The following is a 19986-nucleotide window of genomic DNA, read 5'->3' as shown; positions in this document are numbered from 1 at the left end:
AAGGGATTGGGTCATGATTGAAAACATGTAAATATTGGGGTGTGAGTCGGGTAAAAGGCTCGTTTAAGCAACGGATTGCCCAACTTGAGTATGAGGTGGTGCAGAGAGATGAAGTGGTGAACATGTTGACGACTCTACTTGAATCCACGAATGCTATGCTAGCAAGCCGTGAGAAGGAACAGTTAGAATTTGAGGCCAGATTCAGACATCTCGAAGGATTGTTGCCGCAAATGTCGGCAAGTCAAGTAAGTGACGTATGCTACATATTAATTAATGCATTCAACATACATAATTGGAACTGTTTTTGTCACAATTCGTAGGTAAATCATGTTCCCAATCAGGTTGGTTCTAACCAAAGTACTAGTGCTGTGGCGCAAAATAAAATGCCAGCACCAGTAAGTATCTGACAGTTTCTTTGTTTATTACAACTTTCCGTGTGATTTTTCATTTTCCATAACCTAATAAATTGATTTGTAGGCCAGTTCTGTGGGAAACATCTTAACCTTAGGTGAGGTTGTGCAACAAGAGTCCGCTCCTCAGGTAAGCATTTGACAGTTTTTATTTATTGTTTTTAATAATTAACTTTCCATGTGAGTGTGTTGATTTTGCATAAGTTAATTGTAGGCCAAGTCTGTGGATAAAATAGATGTCGAAACAGTACTCGCTCCCCATATCGCGACATCAGTAAGTATTTGACAATTTCAGTACTTTTTATAATTCGTTTCCAATGTGAGTGTGCTCATTTTATATTACCGAATTGCAGGCCAAGTCCGTGGAAAAAAATGTTGACCAAACGGTACTCGATCCCCATAGCGCGGCATCAGTAAGTATTTAGCAATTTCAGTTTTTATATTTTATAACCTATTAAGTCTAACAATTCCAATTTCTATTATATTACCAATGAAGCTTGTAGAGAACAATGTTGACGAAACATCAACACAACTACACCACACTCCGGATAGTAACGGCTCGAAAAAACCATCAGTAAGTATTTGGCAATTTCAGTTTTCCCTATAATTGTTGATTAATTTCCATCCATAAGCTGATTCATTGAATGGTTTTTAGGTAAAACGGAGAAGTCGTAAAAGAAAAGTTGATGTATCTACTGATGAAGCTTCCCCACCTGCTGAAATAAAGGTATGTACTGCGCAAAACATTGTTAATTTCCCACCAACGTGGCATATCCATGGATATGTCCCTTTAATAAATATTGACTTCAACATGATTTCACATGCTTGTTGATAGGTGTATGAGTGTTGTTTGTGTGTGCATGACAAGCGTAACCAGGTGGCACGTGGTACAGTTCATTGGTCACCGGTTCCACAACAGTTGCATGGAAAAGCAATCCCGGTGGGTTGCTATAAAGTTAGTATTGATGAATCCATAAAGGAACAAGCAATTATTCCTTGCTAGGCCGGTGAATTTGTGACTGTTGGCAACGCACGTGGTACTTTTGTTGCTTGGCCAGAACACCTAATCTTATGTGACCAGGAGGTTTGTTCCCTTTTAACTTGACCGAAAAAATATCTATGTTCATTTAGTTTTAAAAAAGAACACTTGTGTTCGTTTATGTTCGTTTGTTTATAATCTAAACTAACGTAATTGAACAAAGATAAACGAACATAAACGAACTTCCCGCCGAAAGGTTCACGAACAGTTAAACGAACGTTCGGTTCGTTTGCAGGCCTACTATTTTGTTCTATTCAATTACAAAATATGACATTAATTATACATATTTGTTTTTCATATTCTGTTGTTCCAGCTACCATGTGACACCCGGTAATTTTCCATATTCTTTAATCTTTATAATTGATCAAAATTACGTGTCATTTATATAATTTATATGAGGTATAAACCATAGTATACTTGAAATGTGGACGAGAACAGTCGTTATGCCTACAGGATTGTATAAAGTGCCGATGAGAACGGCTATATGATGAAGGTAGCCCAGTAATAGTTTAGAGGTGACAAATATATCAAGCTAAATATATATCTATGATCCAATATAAGGGGTAATGGTAAGACCATGCCCAGTAATGTTCTAATTCCCTAATTAGGACCAAAACGCCATAAACGTTTAAATAATGGAATATAGTCGCCGAACCGGCCAAATCAATGATACATTATACAGTGAGACGATCAAAATATGAAACTATGAAGTGTTTAAATACATATAAGTCGGAATAATAATATCATAAATTAAATAACCTGTGACAGATATCAATATGGAGCATCTATTAAATCGAATTTAGCTCGCGATTAAATTTAACTACACCCCATACCGTGAGCTGGATTAAATGCCAAGTTGTCTATTGTTCGTGATACATCCTAGATGACCAATTACTCTATGAAAAATCTCTTCAAAAAAAAAAACCTAAGCCATTGTAAGTCCAATAAATCGATCAATTATCGTCCGGTTTCATCATAATGCCTATCCCTTTCAACCCGAACTTGAGAATCGAACCTATCACTAAATTAAACAACCAAGATATATATATCAAATGACCATATTACCCCTCCTAGTTCAGCCCATAAAACCGAAGCACACCCCCACCCTATTCGGTTTATACATTCATGTATTTAACACTAGACATGATCATATATCATCATGCCTAATCTCATCCAACATCATCCATACATACATAACCTCATCATCATCAACTTTACCATCATCCATGGGAAACACAATCATATTGCAAGAACAAAATAAGCCTCCAAAGTCCCTCCCTTGAGCTGGCCACATTTTTAAAACAATAAAAGCCATGCTTTGACTCTTACACTTGACAAGATTGTGAAGATTGGGCATGATTCAATCCCTAGATTTGGGGGATAATGTCCCCTACACTCTTGTCAATATAATCCATCAGCTATGGATCAAAAATATCACAAAGAAACTCCACAACTCATCTCCAACATAACCTCTACCTTGCTCTCGGCTGCTACTGCAGTACCGCCACCATCAGCCACCAACTTTGCAACCTTATTTCTCTGCGTTTTTGTTCTTACAACTAGAACCCTAGATACCGTTGGAAAGCTAAGAAAAATCCTTAAACCGTGGTGGAAAGCCTTGATCGGACCTCTGCCCGGAAAACTCGGAATCCAAGGAAACTCGCAAGGATCACGAACCACCTTTTGAACATCCATTTACGGCTTCATTTCAGCATTAGACTCTTAACATCGTGGTTAACGTCAAGGAACTTGGATCTCGTCTTAAACCGCTCAAAAACCGACATTCCCAAGGTACTAATGCCATATAATGTTTAGTAGAAAACATGGACTAAGCCTAAGATACATATACATAATGAGGTGATTAGACATAAACATAAACTTGAAGTGTGTTGAAATGACATATAATTAAGGATAAATCATGTTAAGTAAAAGATATAAAGGATTTAAAGGGTGTTTAAGGAAGGTTAAGGTTAATAGAACACCTAGTTAAGGTAAAAATGATCTTGAGTAGTAAAACCCACTTATAAATAAACAAGATGATATAAATGTAAAGATGGAATTTTGGTTATGTTAAACTTTAAAAAGGGTATAACTAACGTATTAAAAACCGTATCGGGTTTGTCATAAAAGTAAAAATAATAATAGTAATAATAATAGTAATAATAATAATAATGATAAAATATGAGTACTAGTAATAAAGATAAAAGTATAAATAAAAGTGCACATTAAACATAAGGTGCAATCCTTGCATCAAGTCTTGGAAATAAAAATAACGATGATTGTACGGGTAAAAATCCAAGGTACACGTATATTCCTATATACGCAAATGAAAATACCCATGTATAATGTTATAAAAACAAAGGATGTGTATAAGAGTTATAAAAGTAAAAGATAACTTTACGTTACGAAGACGAAAATACTAATAATACTTATCATATACATGAGGAAATGATATATACAATTAATACACATATATTCCTATATATGTGCCATACGTATAAATATAAAATACGGGTTTTTGTGATGGACATTGCGAGTAACTGGAAGGGTGGAGGTGCCGGTAGTCGGGACGTCCTGTCTAGGCTGGTAACTGAATATATCATAGATGGGCCCGTTACCTACCTGGGGACTAACGATGAGAGCTCCAAAACCTATTAGGCTAAAGCATGTCACGAACGTCATGATTACCGACGAATAATTTGTATCGAGCATTCCCTAATGCTCGGAGGATATATATATAAAGAGGATATAACGGATATACATAACAAGTATAAGACGTTGTCTAACGTCCGTATCGCTAATGTATAAAAAGTATACATATATACCGTCACCTCATAAGTATGTATCGGGCTAAGTATTAATAGTTATATATTATGTACTGAAGTGCGTACGTATACGATATGATACAGGAACTCACCAAGTATAATGGAACATTATTCCTCATTTAAGGTGAGTCTCACAGCCCCTATTTTCACTATTTTCACTATGTTTTAAACTGTTTTCGGGGCGAGGGACACGTGTTTAAATATGTTTTATCATGGTGTATATCTTGATTTACAATGTGCGTGTACATGAGATATTTGGCGCGCTCATGGTACATAAAGTCCCCGGTATATATTGTAACCATAAACTATAGGCAACTATAGCCGAGGAACTCTACGGGTAGTACTACTGGTCTGACCAACCCACTCGTAAGTGGTCGCGCCACTTTATAAGACGGGTGCTTAGTTTTCCGATTTATTTATTCCCTCGTGGACTCGTGGGATGTTATGTGGGGCTTTATGGTGTATATATATAGTCAAGGAATGGTTACGAACTCATGTATTCACGTTACACTGCAAGTCATGGATACTGCATTCATGACGTTATGAGAATTATATTATAAAGCATTTTATCGAGTCACAAAACTTGTGAACTCACTCAGTTTATACTGATTAAATTATTTTACGTGTCTTTCAGGTATTTAGCTACGTGGAGAGGTCACGGTGTCTCACTACGGTTTTATGTTTAACTATGAAAATTTCATGTATGAGGATTTTATATTTTGGAGTTTTCACGGTTATATCTCCCTTCGGCAGGACATAACTGTGAAATCTCAATATGTTATATGTAAACTTTTTATGGATATTTTTGTAAAACTTATATTATGAATGAAATCCTCATGTATTTTATCATATAGTTGTTTGCTTAACCGCGCTCTCGAAAAACCTTTCATGAGTCGCACGCCGGTTGTTTCCGCCTATGGACCGGGTGTGACAGACTGGTATCAGAGCCAAGGTTATAGCGAACTAGGATTCAACCCTGAGTCTAGGCTATAACCCCTTAGATTCCCTCATGAAAACGTTTTTCATGCATGACATGTTTTCAAAACTTGCATTACACGAGAGTGCACGTGTCTTCACGACACCTTTATCGCAACTAATGGTCTAGTATAGGAATGACCAAAATAAGGGATAGAAAAAAAAAAAAGCGATATTATCACTAATTAAACCTTAATCCTTTCAGCGATGGCCTTCCCGAACAATGATCCATATCATGGCCTAGCCATCACTGACTCCGAATCCGGCTCTGACTCTAACACTGATAGCAGCAGTGTCCATATGAGCGACGTTGTTCCAATTCCTGATGATCCTATAGAGATCTCCGATGACGAGCCTACCGAGGTAATCAGGCTCGATGAGGACGACAAGGTAACTTATGACGACGACGACCTTGAGGAGATGGAGGAGCTGGCTGCAGTGCCCTCCGAGGAGATACGAGCCGCCGGGCTGAAAAGGTATGCCACGGACTCCGACGATGAGGTACCCCGGACTATACATGAGGTAGGCGAGTCCTCACGCCCCCAAGGGCGCGCTACCTCCGATGATACAGAGGTCCCCGTACCACCGACCGCAGCAGCCGCCGAGGCTGAGAGAAAGGCCCTTGATGAATGGCTCATGGATTGGGAGCAGAGGGTCGAGGTGTTTATGGAGAGCGTGAAAGGCAAGGCCTGTGAGACCAGTCTCCGCCTTGATAACCACTATGACTTGATCTCGGACGCAAGGATGAGAGTGCTAAAGTTGGAGCATATGGTAAGAGATGCATTGCACTTAGCTGATGTGGGAGCGAGGCGGGCCGCTGCCGCCGAACGAAGGGTGATGAATTTGGAAAATGAGGTTAAGACAATTCAAGCCTTTTTGGGAGACGTGTTTCCACCACCGCCACCACCGATGCCATGAAGCGACTATAGACTAGTATTAGCGGGTAGTAATCATATGTATGTGAAGTAATATATTACGGACTACGATCCGATCTTTTGGCAAAACGCTTGTATGTTGTAGGAGTTTGTAGTAGACTTAAACATAAACTTATGTAATCAAATCTTTTGATGTAATGAAGTTATGATTATGATATATGAGTATGAGTATACGATGTGGTATAATGAGATGTAATAATAAAATCTATGTATGCGAGTATATGATTAATAAGTATGACTATAAGCAAATATATGGGTGTGAATGTAATAAGTATCGAACCCTACAACTACTTACATACAAGCGTGATGCCAATACTAACCGATCCTTCTTATTCTCAACTTGAAGGAAAATGCCAAGGAGAAGGAATGACAGTTTACCTAATACACCTGCGCAATTACAAGAAGTCATAGCGCAAGCGATAGCCGCCTACGAAGCCAGTAGGGGCGACTCAAGTCAAGAACGAAGGAATTCCGCAAACACTGAAAATGTAGCTCCAGAGACTGGCGGTGAGGAACGAGGATGTTCCTACAAAACTTTCATGACATGCAAACCGTGGTCCTTTAAGGGAACGGAAGGAGCCATAGGAGTTATCCGTTGGATCGAGAAGACAGAATCTGTGATAGCAATCAGTGGATGCACAGAAAAACAGAAAGTGTTGTACGTGACATGTATGTTTCAAGATGAAGCCCTATCGTGGTGGAATTTACAAGTACAAACCCTAGGCCGAGACGTGGCCTATGGTAAGACCTGGAAAGAGTTAAAGGAGATAATGGAAAAGAAATATTGCCCAAGGACTGAGATGCAGAAGTTGGAAAATGAGTTCTGGACGCTCACCATGAAGGGAGCCGACATCACAGCATATAACACGCGATTTCACGAGCTATGCCGAATAGTTCCTCATATGGCCACCACTGAAGAAAAGAGAGTTGAAAGGTACATCTGGGGATTAGCAACAGTTATCAGGGGACCAATCAAGGCCACTAGGCCTGCGACCATGGCCGAGGCTGTTGAACTAGGTCTGAGTCTGACAGAAGATGCAGTACGAGCTGGCACCCTAGGAAAGCCAACTCAGAAGGAAGCAAGCCAACCATTCTCCCAAAGCGGCAACAGCCGCCATAACAATCACAAGAGGAGCTGGGCCTCTCGTAATCAAGGGTCAAGTTCCAAAGAACCCCCTGTCAAGAAACAAGAAACTGTGAAAGTGTATGCCGCCCAGACCACGGATCAACCACGGAAGACGTATAGCGGGTCAAACCCGTGGTGTGACAAATGCAAGTATTATCATGTTGGTGACTGCTCAAGTATTGTGTGTAAGCATTGTCACAAGAGAGGGCATGTGGAAGCTAAGTGTAGAATTAAGAATGGTGCAGTAGTTGTGAAGCAAGAACTGGGGAAAACGACACCACGAGCTTGTTATGGGTGCGGAAATACGGGTCATTTTATCAAGAACTGTCCGCAGATGAAGAATACAGCTCAAGCTAGGGCTTTTGTTATCGGGGCGGGTGAGGCTAAGGAAGACCCAAATGTCGTCACTGGTATGTTCCTACTTAACAACCACTATGCGTCTGTGCTATTTGATACTGGTGCGGATTTAAGTTTTATATCCACTGAATTTAAAGACCTACTTGGTTTAGCACCTAGTAAATTAGCAACGCCCTATAATATAGAATTAGCTAATGGCAAACAGTTACGATCAGACGATATAGTGGAAAGTTGTGTACTAGTGATGGGAGAACATGAATTTAACGTAGATCTGTTGCCGATAGATTTAGGAAGTTTTGATGTCGTTTTAGGCATGGATTGGTTAGCAATGAACCATGCTGAAGTTAATTGTTATGACAAGTAAATCCGCATACCCTTGGCAAGTGGTGAAACGCTGACTATTCAAGGAGAAAGACCTGGCACTGTGATGAAGTTAATTTCGTGTATGAAAGCACGAAAGTGCTTGCGAAAGAAGTGTCAAGCTTTCTTAGCCCACGTGGTGGAGAAGAAGGATGAAGAAAGGAAGATAGAAAGTATACCTATAGTAAGAGATTTCCCCGATGTCTTTCCAGAAGATCTACCAGGGTTACCACCTCAAAGACAAGTGGAGTTTCGAATCGATCTAGTACCAGGAGCTGCACCAGTAGCGCGAGCACCTTATCGATTAGCTCCCTCGGAAATGCGAGAACTATCGAATCAATTACAGGAGCTACTAGACAAGGGTTTCATACGCCCGAGCTACTCACCTTGGGGAGCCCCGGTACTATTTGTCAAGAAGAAAGACGGTTCGTTCCGTATGTGTATTGATTACAGGGAACTTAACAAACTGACCATCAAAAATCGGTACCCTTTACCGAGGATTGATGATTTGTTTGACCAATTACAGGGATCTAGTTTCTATTCCAAGATAGATCTACGATCCGGGTACCATCAGCTGAAGATACACGAGGACGATGTACCAAAGACTGCGTTCCGAACGAGGTATGGTCATTATGAATTTCTAGTCATGCCTTTTGGGCTAACAAACGCACCTGCCGTGTTCATGGACTTAATGAATCGAGTGTGCAAACCTTACCTTGACAAGTTCGTGATAGTGTTTATAGATGACATATTAATCTATTCCCGAACCGAAGAAGAGCACGAGCAACACCTTCGATTGATTTTAGAATTGTTGAGAAAGGAGAAGTTGTATGCAAAGTTTTCAAAGTGTGATTTTTGGCTAAGAGAAGTACACTTTTTAGGCCATGTCGTCAACGAGAAGGGAATTCATGTTGACCCTTCAAAAGTAGAGGCCATTAAAAACTGGGAAGTGCCAAAGACGCCGACGGAAATACGACAATTTTTAGGTCTGGCAGGCTACTATCGACGGTTTATTGAAAATTTCTCGAAGATAGCACAACCCCTTACTGCGCTCACACAGAAAGATAAGTCGTTTAATTGGGGAGATAAACAAGAAAAGGCGTTCCAGTTGCTAAAACAGAAACTTTGCAGTGCACCTATTCTAGCCTTACCAGAAGGGATGAATGACTTCGTAGTTTATTGCGATGCTTCGCATCAAGGACTTGGTTGTGTCCTTATGCAAAGAAATCAAGTCATCGCGTATGCGTCACGACAACTCAAAGTGCACGAGAAAAATTACACCACTCACGATTTGGAATTGGTCGCAGTGGTGTTTGCACTTAAGATATGGCGTCATTACTTATACGGCACCCATTGCACAATCTACACCGATCATAAAAGCCTACAACATATATTTGATCAAAAAGAATTAAACATGAGGCAACGACGGTGGGTTGAATTATTGAATGATTATGATTGTGTAATCAAGTACCACCCTGGAAAGGCGAACGTTGTAGCAGACGCTTTAAGCAGGAAAGAAAGGGTGAAGACATCACGTGTTAAAGTCTTAGGGCTAACTATAAGTACGAACCTCACCACCCTTATCCACGAAGCCCAACGAGAAGCTTTGAAACCTGATAATATCAAAGACGAGGGTCTCCGTGGTATGGTTGACAACTTAGAATCCAAAGAAGACGGTACCCTGTACTTTGTCAACCGAATATGGGTTCCTCTCAAGGGAGGATTACGTGAAAGAATACTTGATGAAGCCCACAAGAAGAAGTATTCCGTGCACCCCGGTGCAGATAAAATGTATAAAGATGTAAAGGGATACTACTGGTGGCCTAATCTTAAGGGTGATATAGCAAATTATGTGGGAAAATGTTTAACTTGCGCAAAAGTCAAGGCGGAATATCAGAAACCATCCGGATTATTACAACAGCCCGAGATTCCCATGTGGAAATGGGAACAAATCTCGATGGATTTCATTACGAAGTTACCTAGGACTCCAGGTGGTTATGACACCATATGGGTGATAGTCGACCGGCTAACCAAATCCGCGCATTTCTTAGCTATCAAAGAAACGGATAAGATGGTGCGGTTAGCTAGACTATATATAAAAGAGATCGTGTCAAGACATGGAGTCCCAGTCTCGATTATTTCCGACCGCGACAGTCGATTTACGTCTCATTTTTGGAAGTCGTTACAAAAAGCTTTGGGCACGCGATTAGATATGTGTACCGCCTACCATCCCCAGACTGACGGCCAAAGCGAGCGAACTATACAAACATTGGAAGATATGCTAAGAGCGTGTGCAATTGATTTTGGTGGTAGCTGGGATGTTCACCTTCCTTTGGTGGAATTTTCATATAATAATAGCTACCACACGAGCATAATGGCTGCACCGTTCGAAGCTTTGTATGGTCGTAAGTGTAGGTCGCCCTTGTGCTGGGCGGAAATAGGCGATAGACAAATGACGGGTCCCGAACTAATTCAAGAAACTACTGACAAGATATTTCAAATAAAAGAACGACTGAAAATGGCCCGCGATCGACAGAAAAGTTATGCGGATGTGAGACGCAAGCCTTTGGAATTCCAAGTGGGAGATAAAGTTCTTTTAAAGGTCTCGCCATGGAAAGGAGTTCCGAGGTTTGGAAAGCGGGGCAAGCTCAGCCCAAGATATACCGGACCATTTGAGATCCTGGAAAGGATAGGTCCCGTGGCCTATAAGTTGAAGCTACCTGAAGAACTTAATGGGGTACATGACACATTCCATGTGTCGAACCTTAAAAAGTGTCTATCCGATGAATCTTTAATCGTACCCCTAGACGAAGTACATATTGACGAACAATTACATTTTGTTGAAGAACCGATAGCCGTTACCGACTGGAAAGAACAAAAACTACGAAGAAGTCGGATTAAGTTAGTGAAGGTACAGTGGAAATCTAAAAGAGGACCCGAGTTTACCTGGGAAAGAGAAGATCAAATTCGAAAGAAGTACCCACACCTTTTCCCGGACCCAACTATAACGGATAACTAACAACAAATTTCGGGACGAAATTCTTCCAACAGGGGGAGAATGTGACACCCGGTAATTTTACATATTCTTTAATCTTTATAATTGATCAAAATTACGTGTCATTTATATAATTTATATGAGGTATAAACCATAGTATACTTGAAATGTGGACGAGAACAGTCGTTATGCCTACAGGATTGTATAAAGTGCCGATGAGAACGGCTATATGATGAAAGTAGCCCAGTAATAGTTTAGAGGTGAAAAATATATCAAGCTAAATATATATCTATGATCCAATATAAGGGGTAATGGTAAGACCATGCCCAGTAATGTCCTAATTCCCTAATTAGGACCAAAACGCCATAAACGTTTAAATAATGGAATATAGTCGCCGAACCGGCCAAATCAATGATACATTATACAGTGAGACGATCAAAATATGAAACTATGAAGTGTTTAAATACATATAAGTCGGAATAATAATATCATAAATTAAATAACCTGTGACAGATATCAATATGGAGCATCTATTAAATCGAATTTAGCTCGCGATTAAATTTAACTACACCCCATACCGTGAGCTGAATTAAATGCCAAGTTGTCTATTGATCGTGATACATCCTAGATGACCAATTACTCTATGAAAAATCTCTTCAAAAAAAAAAAACCTAAGCCATTGTAAGTCCAATAAATCGATCAATTATCGTCCGGTTTCATCATAATGCCTATCCCTTTCAACCCGAACTTGAGAATCGAACCTATCACTAAATTAAACAACCAAGATATATATATAAAATGACCATATTACCCCTCCTAGTTCAGCCCATAAAACCGAAGCACACCCCCACCCCATTCGGTTTATACATTCATGTATTTAACACTAGACATGATCATATATCATCATGCCTAATCTCATCCAACATCATCCATACATACATAACCTCATCATCATCAACTTTACCATCATCCATGGGAAACACAATCATATTGCAAGAACAAAATAAGCCTCCAAAGTCCCTCCCTTGAGCTGGCCACATTTTTAAAACAATAAAAGCCATGCTTTGACTCTTACACTTGACAAGATTGTGAAGATTGGGCATGATTCAATCCCTAGATTTGGGGGATAATGTCCCCTACACTCTTGTCAATATAATCCATCAGCTATGGATCAAAAATATCACAAAGAAACTCCACAACTCATCTCCAACATAACCTCTACCTTGCTCTCGGCTGCTACTGCAGTACCGCCACCATCAGCCACCAACTTTGCAACCTTATTTCTCTGCGTTTTTGTTCAATACAACTGGAACCCTAGATACCGTTGGAAAGCTAAGAAAAATCCTTAAACCGTGGTGGAAAGCCTTGATCGGACCTCTGCCCGGAAAACTCGGAATCCAAGGAAACTCGCAAGGATCACGAACCACCTTTTGAACATCCATTTACGGCTTCATTTCAGCATTAGACTCTTAACATCGTGGTTAACGTCAAGGAACTTGGATCTCGTCTTAAATCGCTCAAAAACCGACATTCCCAAGGTACTAATGCCATATAATGTTTAGTAGAAAACATGGACTAAGCCTAAGATACATATACATAATGAGGTGATTAGACATAAACATAAACTTGAAGTGTGTTGAAATGACATATAATTAAGGATAAATCATGTTAAGTAAAAGATATAAAGGATTTAAAGGGTGTTTAAGGAAGGTTAAGGTTAATAGAACACCTAGTTAAGGTAAAAATGATCTTGAGTAGTAAAACCCACTTATAAATAAACAAGATGATATAAATGTAAAGATGGAATTTTGGTTATGTTAAACTTTAAAAAGGGTATAACAAACGTATTAAAAACCGTATCGGGTTTGTCATAAAAGTAAAAATAATAATAGTTATAATAATAGTAATAATAATAATAATGATAAAATATGAGTACTAGTAATAAAGATAAAAGTATAAATAAAAGTGCACATTAAACATAAGGTGCAATCCTTGCATCAAGTCTTGGAAATAAAAATAACGATGATTGTACGGGTAAAAATCCAAGGTACACGTATATTCCTATATACGCAAATGAAAATACCCATGTATAATGTTATAAAAACAAAGGATGTGTATAAGAGTTATAAAAGTAAAAGATAACTTTACGTTACGAAGACGAAAATACTAATAATACTTATCATATACATGAGGAAATGATATATACAATTAATACACATATATTCCTATATATGTGCCATACGTATAAATATAAAATACGGGTTTTTGTGATGGACATTGCGAGTAACTGGAAGGGTGGAGGTGCCGGTAGTCGGGACGTCCTGTCTAGGCTGGTAACTGAATATATCATAGATGGGCCCATTACCTACCTGGGGACTAACGATGAGAGCTCCAAAACCTATTAGGCTAAAGCATGTCACGAACGTCATGATTACCGACGAATAATTTGTATCGAGCATTCCCTAATGCTCGGAGGATATATATATAAAGAGGATATAACGGATATACATAACAAGTATAAGACGTTGTCTAACGTCCGTATCGCTAATGTATAAAAAGTATACATATATACCGTCACCTCATAAGTATGTATCGGGCTAAGTATTAATAGTTATATATTATGTACTGAAGTGCGTACGTATACGATATGATACAGGAACTCACCAAGTATAACGGAACATTATTCCTCATTTAAGGTGAGTCTCACAGCCCCTATTTTCACTATTTTCACTATGTTTTAAACTGTTTTCGGGGCGAGGGACACATGTTTAAATATGTTTTATCATGGTGTATATCTTGATTTACAATGTGCGTGTACATGAGATATTTGGCGCGCTCATGGTACATAAAGTCCCCGGTATATATTGTAACCATAAACTATAGGCAACTATAGCCGAGGAACTCTACGGGTAGTACTACTGGTCTGACCAAACCACTCGTAAGTGGTCGCGCCACTTTATAAGACGGGTGCTTAGTTTTCCGATTTATTTATTCCCTCGTGGACTCGTGGGATGTTATGTGGGGCTTTATGGTGTATATATATAGTCAAGGAATGGTTACGAACTCATGTATTCACGTTACACTGCAAGTCATGGATACTGCATTCATGACGTTATGAGAATTATATTATAAAGCATTTTATCGAGTCACAAAACTTGTGAACTCACTCAGTTTATACTGATTAAATTATTTTACGTGTCTTTCAGGTATTTAGCTACGTGGAGAGGTCACGGTGTCTCACTACGGTTTTATGTTTAACTATGAAAATTTCATGTATGAGGATTTTATATTTTGGAGTTTTCACGGTTATATCTCCCTTCGGCAGGACATAACTGTGAAATCTCAATATGTTATATGTAAACTTTTTATGGATATTTTTGTAAAACTTATATTATGAATGAAATCCTCATGTATTTTATCATATAGTTGTTTGCTTAACCGCGCTCTCGAAAAACCTTTCATGAGTCGCACGCCGGTTGTTTCCGCCTATGGACCGGGTGTGACATACCACCACTCCCATCCTCAAACGAACAAGACAGAGCTGGAAAGAAGGCAAAGGCAAAGTACACAACGATAGACATGGCGACCAAACAGAAGACAAGGAGCAGTGCCAAGAAAACCGACGCCTTAGCTAGTATATAGGTAGTCGTTATTTTTGTATTTTGAAAGATATTTTGCATATACATTTGCTTAAGTGAATATTATTGTTAATATAATTTGTTTCTAATTTTGTTTTGTCATGCTTGCTTATAGCTGTTTTATATTACTGCAAAAAAAATAAAAATAATTATATATTTACACACAATTTGGCCACATAAAACACATTAAATAGGTGTGGCCAAAAGTAAGACAATAGCTACACCTAAAATTACAAAAATTAGAGTCTATAAATGACCATTAGCCACAACAAAAACATTTTTGTGTGACGAAAGGGTACCAAAAACATTGGCCACACTTTCAATAGTTGGTTTTTGTTTGTGTGGCGGAACGAGATCAAACGTCATTGGAAAAATCACTATGTGTGATGAAAAGTTTGAGAATAGCCACACTTTAAATTACGAATAGCATTATGCGTGACAAACGGTAAGACAATGGCCACACCACAAACTACAAAAGAGTGTTTGAGTGGCAACTTCACATTTTTAGCCACATTGACAATAACCTCCAGTTTCTATATGATATGTTTGGCCACACAATACATCACTATGTGTGACGAAAAGTTTGAGAATAGCCACACTTTAAATTACGAATAGCATTATGTGTGACAAAAGGTAAGACAATGGCCACACCACAAACTACAAAAGAGTGTTTGAGTGGCAACTTCAAATTTTTAGCTATAATGACAATAACATCCAGTGTCTATATGATACGATTAGCCACACAGTACCTCACTATGTGTGACGAAAAGTTTGACAATAGCCACTCTTTAAATTACGAATAGCGTTATGTGTGACAAAAGGTAAGACAATGGCCACACCACAAACTACAAAAGAGTGTTTGAGTGGCAACTTCAAATTTTTAGCTATAATGACAATAACATCCAGTGTCTATATGATACGATTAGCCACACAGTACCTCACTATGTGTGACAAAAAGTTTGACAATAGCCACTCTTTAAATTACGAATAGCATTATGTGTGACAAACGGTAAGACAATGGCCACACCACAAACTACAAAAGAGTTTTTGACTAGCAAGTTCACATTTTATTTTTAGCCACATTGACAATAACCTCCAGTGTCTATATGATAATATTAGCCACTCAGTACCTCACTATTTATGACGAAAAGTTAGACAATAGCCACACTTTCAATTACGAAAAGCATTATGTGTGACAAACGGTAAGACAATAGCCACACTATAATCTACAAATGAGTGTTTGAGTGGCAAGTAAACATATTTAGCCACTTTTAATATAATATCAAGTGTCTATATAATATAATTAGCCACTATGTTACTAAATTTAAGTGGCCATTTCTTTGCTATATCCTCACGGTATAGGTCACAATGCAAGCTTAACACAACCCTATTGGCCACATTATTGTAAAATTCATGTGGCTGAAATATTAATTCATGTGGCTATATACTTGCAATAGTCACTCATAGGAAATAGTCATGTGACCATTTTCTAGCGTTCAGCCACACTTATTGGAGATGCTTCTTGCTGGCCAGCAACTAATGCTTGTACCATTTAGCCACACTTATTACCACATAAGGCCACTAAAAACTGTGTGTCCCATATCATACCCACGGTGTCGCGACCTTTGGCCACATATGACCTGAACAAAATGTGTGCGGCTAAAGGCCTATGGCCACACTTTTTTCGTGTGACCGAAGGTCAATTTTCACGTAATGTTAAGAAACATAAGACTTAACATACAAGGGTTATAGATAATGGTGTTTCTTCTTGAAGAAATAACATATCATAGACATTTATTCTTGAAAAGAAACATAGCACATGGTTAGCAAATAAAGATAAAGATTTCGTATCAAAAATATTTCATTTGAACAAAAGATCAATCAAGGTTTAAGCTATCAAAACCAGACTAAAGGTCTGTAGCCGGATTAAGAGACGATCCGATATTTATATAAACCTATTTTATTATAGGTCAATCATTCAATCAATCTTTCATTCATTCATTCACAAAGGTTTTCAAACGAGATCATCACATCATTCAGAATAGACAGTCGCAGGTGAATACGTTAAACCTTTTTCAGTCAAGATAAACGGGTTGTTTATCTTAAACAAAGATAGTCAAATAAAGATATATAAAGACTTCCGCTAAAACTCTGAGATATTTTCAAAACATGTACCAACTATTGGTCACACGCCTAGGCCCTAAATCGGGGTGTGACAGGTTGGTATCAGAGCCATCGATCTTAGCGAATTAGGTATATAATCATACCTAGGCTTTGATCAATTTTAAGTTTGTGATAATCATTAGTATTCAATAAAGGATATTAAAATAATTATTGAATGATTAAAAATTAAATACGAATAAGATATAACAAGTACGGATAAGATAGGAAAACGCGCTCATATCCCTAATATAACCTCGTACAGATGTCCGATCGTCAATCTAGCAAAGAATCAGTTCAGCTTCGATCAGGTAAAGAAAAAGGCTACATGGGAACATCTTTTCTCCCAATTCCTATATCTAGCGACGAAAGTTCATACCAAACAGCAATGGAGGAAGATTTAGATTCGTTTGATTCTAACTTCACGCTAGCCCAGATATTCCAAATTGGAACACGTATGGAGACGTATCAAGTATATCCAAGAAACTAATGGTGTCGAAAGAAAAGGAATTAATGACTTATTCAAAAGAAAATCCTCAGGGACATGAATATTATCCAACAATGCAAGATCTATACTTTACCCACACTGAAGGTGAATGTCAAAACATGGAAATGTATAAAATTGAAGATGATTCTACTCATTATGAAATCAATGTATCTAAAATAGCTGAAGCAAAACTAAAGGAAGAAATGGATGCTGAGAAAAAGGCGAAAAGAAAAAGAGAAAGGAGAAAATACCAACCAAGATAACAATATCAAGAAGCTAACTATTCGATGGAAGAAATAAGAATTTTAGTAGTTGTAAACAAGGCAATTGTAATAAATGTCATGCAATCTTGTAACAACATAAATAAGAGTTGTATCTAAATTTCCTCGAACTTAATAATATATCTTTTAAAAGAATAATGTCAAGAAGAGATTGCACAAACTCTCAAGATAATTCTTCCAAGTATATCTGAAAGTAAGAGAGTAATAGCTAGAAATAAAGGAAAGGTCCAGGTGGACAAAGTTTTAAAAGATGATGAAATAAGCAAAGATTAAAAGAAACATACCTCAAAAGAGAAGTATAGAAATTCTCGTGGTCTATTTGTACACAAGGTTTGTACTAACCACTTCAAGAATACATAACAAGAAAGTATTGATGCCTCTCAAGAACCTGTTTTGGATAAAAATCAGCTAAGGATAATGTATCCAAATTCGTAAATGTGAGGTCTAGTGCTATGATATTAACAACGAATGTATGAACGAAATTGAGATGAACACAATGATTTGTTACGAGGAAAAACCCTTTGATCTTGTTCAGATCAAAAGAAAAAAACCCCGGGTGATGACAACTCGTCGATCACCAATTTATTAATAGCAAAAAAAGGTTACAATTGTTTGGAGATTGTGATCAATTTTACAAAGTAAGCTAGTGTGTAGAGAGTTATTGATTCTACTCTAGTGTGTGAGAGAGTACAAGTGAGTTCCTAATCGATCATATCTCGATGTTTATAAAGAAAATACATTTAACAACTAGTCCTAATTATTCTCCACTATTCCAAAACTCCTCCAACGTTGATTGACCACGTGTTGGGAGCTTCCAGTAGCAAAATTTAAGGTAGACCAAGTCACAAAGTCGTTACTTCTGTTGAATAATAACCTACACACGTGAAACAATTGTTAATAATACCAACCTCCGAGGATCCTTGATCTTCGACATAATTCTGGAGCTCTTCAGGAGAATAACTGATCCAGACATATCTTCAAGGATAATATATCCTCAGCAGAGAAAATATCAGTCCTAACAATTGCCCCCAAAATGGCGGGTGTTTATGCTTTACAGCTGGCTTTTTGAAATTTGAATCTCCTGCGAAAACTGGATGATGGGACGGTTCGCCAGAAATATTTACCATTTAGCCCTTGATATAATACTGCCTATATATGTCGTCTTATATCTTTTTTATAATCACATATTCAGGCGACACGACAGGTATCCTTTCTTTCCTCTCTTATTTTCTTTGACAATAATGTCTATCACTTCATCTTCTTTACCTCCTTCGAAACCTTCCGAGCAATCTTCCGATAACTCTGAGTTGTCGTAGATGGAGCCACAAAACCTCATAGCCAACCCTTCTATTGAAATCTGCAAACTCACGGATCCAGAAGTCGATGAGTTTCGTTCTTTGTTTCCGCCAAAAACCCTATTCCGACCGTACGAATCCAGCATCCGTTGTGACGTATACTCAAAGACTTGGGTGTGTTTTTCGGCTTGCCCTTTCCTTATTGTCTACAGTTATCCGTTTCCCCCTTTCACACAAAGCTTCTTCGATTCCACCGGCATATCCTACATACAGGTTATGCCTATGATTTGGAGGGTCCTCAGCACTATTGAAAGAATTATTGAAGAGAAGAAAATCGACTTCGGCCTTCAAGAACTGTCTCATCTTTACACCCTTACTACCCACGGTCCTGCTCGATTCATTTTGATATCTAAGCCTCGACAACCCCATCCGATTTTGAAAGTCACCTTAAACGATTTCTTCTGGAGGAATCGGTTTTTCTTCGTGAAACGTGACTCCATACCTGGAGGGGATGACCTTCCTTCAGAATGAATTAGAAAGGGTAGGATCCTGGATCCTTAAAAATGATAGGATCTGAGAGAACGTCATAGAGACCAAGATCTAGCCGCTAATACGATACATCAACATGAAATCGAAACTTTAAATATAATACTTTATTGATAAATATGGAGTAAATACATTATGGTGGAGATAAGTTATGGAGAGAATAATTTAGATCTTTGTACAAGTTCTCTACTAAATTATGAGCATGAGCTACGAAGACTAAACCACCTATAACTTATTCGATCGCTACGGACACCGAAACTGTGCACTAACAGACTCCCCCTTTTCCGTAGCTATCGAATACTTTATCCTTGAATACTTTAACTGCAAATCACCAGTCACAAACCGTGCACTAACAGACTCCCCCTTGACTGATGATTTTCGGGCTTGTGCAGACAAACAATCTTTAAATTTTTTTTCAGCAAACCAATAACTTGTAGCTTCTCATATTAGATCTCCCCCCTCAAATTTGAGCAACTCTTGGAGATCATCCCGATCATCCATTGGCGTATGATATGGTTTAATCTTTTAACAATCAGCAGCAAGTCATCAGCTATCTG

Source organism: Bidens hawaiensis, unplaced genomic scaffold (genome assembly GCF_021521415.1).
Source record: "Bidens hawaiensis isolate Kalapana, Puna unplaced genomic scaffold, B.hawaiensis_p1.1 tig00048101_1, whole genome shotgun sequence".
Classification (NCBI taxonomy): domain Eukaryota; kingdom Viridiplantae; phylum Streptophyta; class Magnoliopsida; order Asterales; family Asteraceae; genus Bidens; species Bidens hawaiensis.
The sequence above is the reverse complement of the archived record's forward strand: the minus strand, read 5'-3'. Positions refer to the sequence as shown.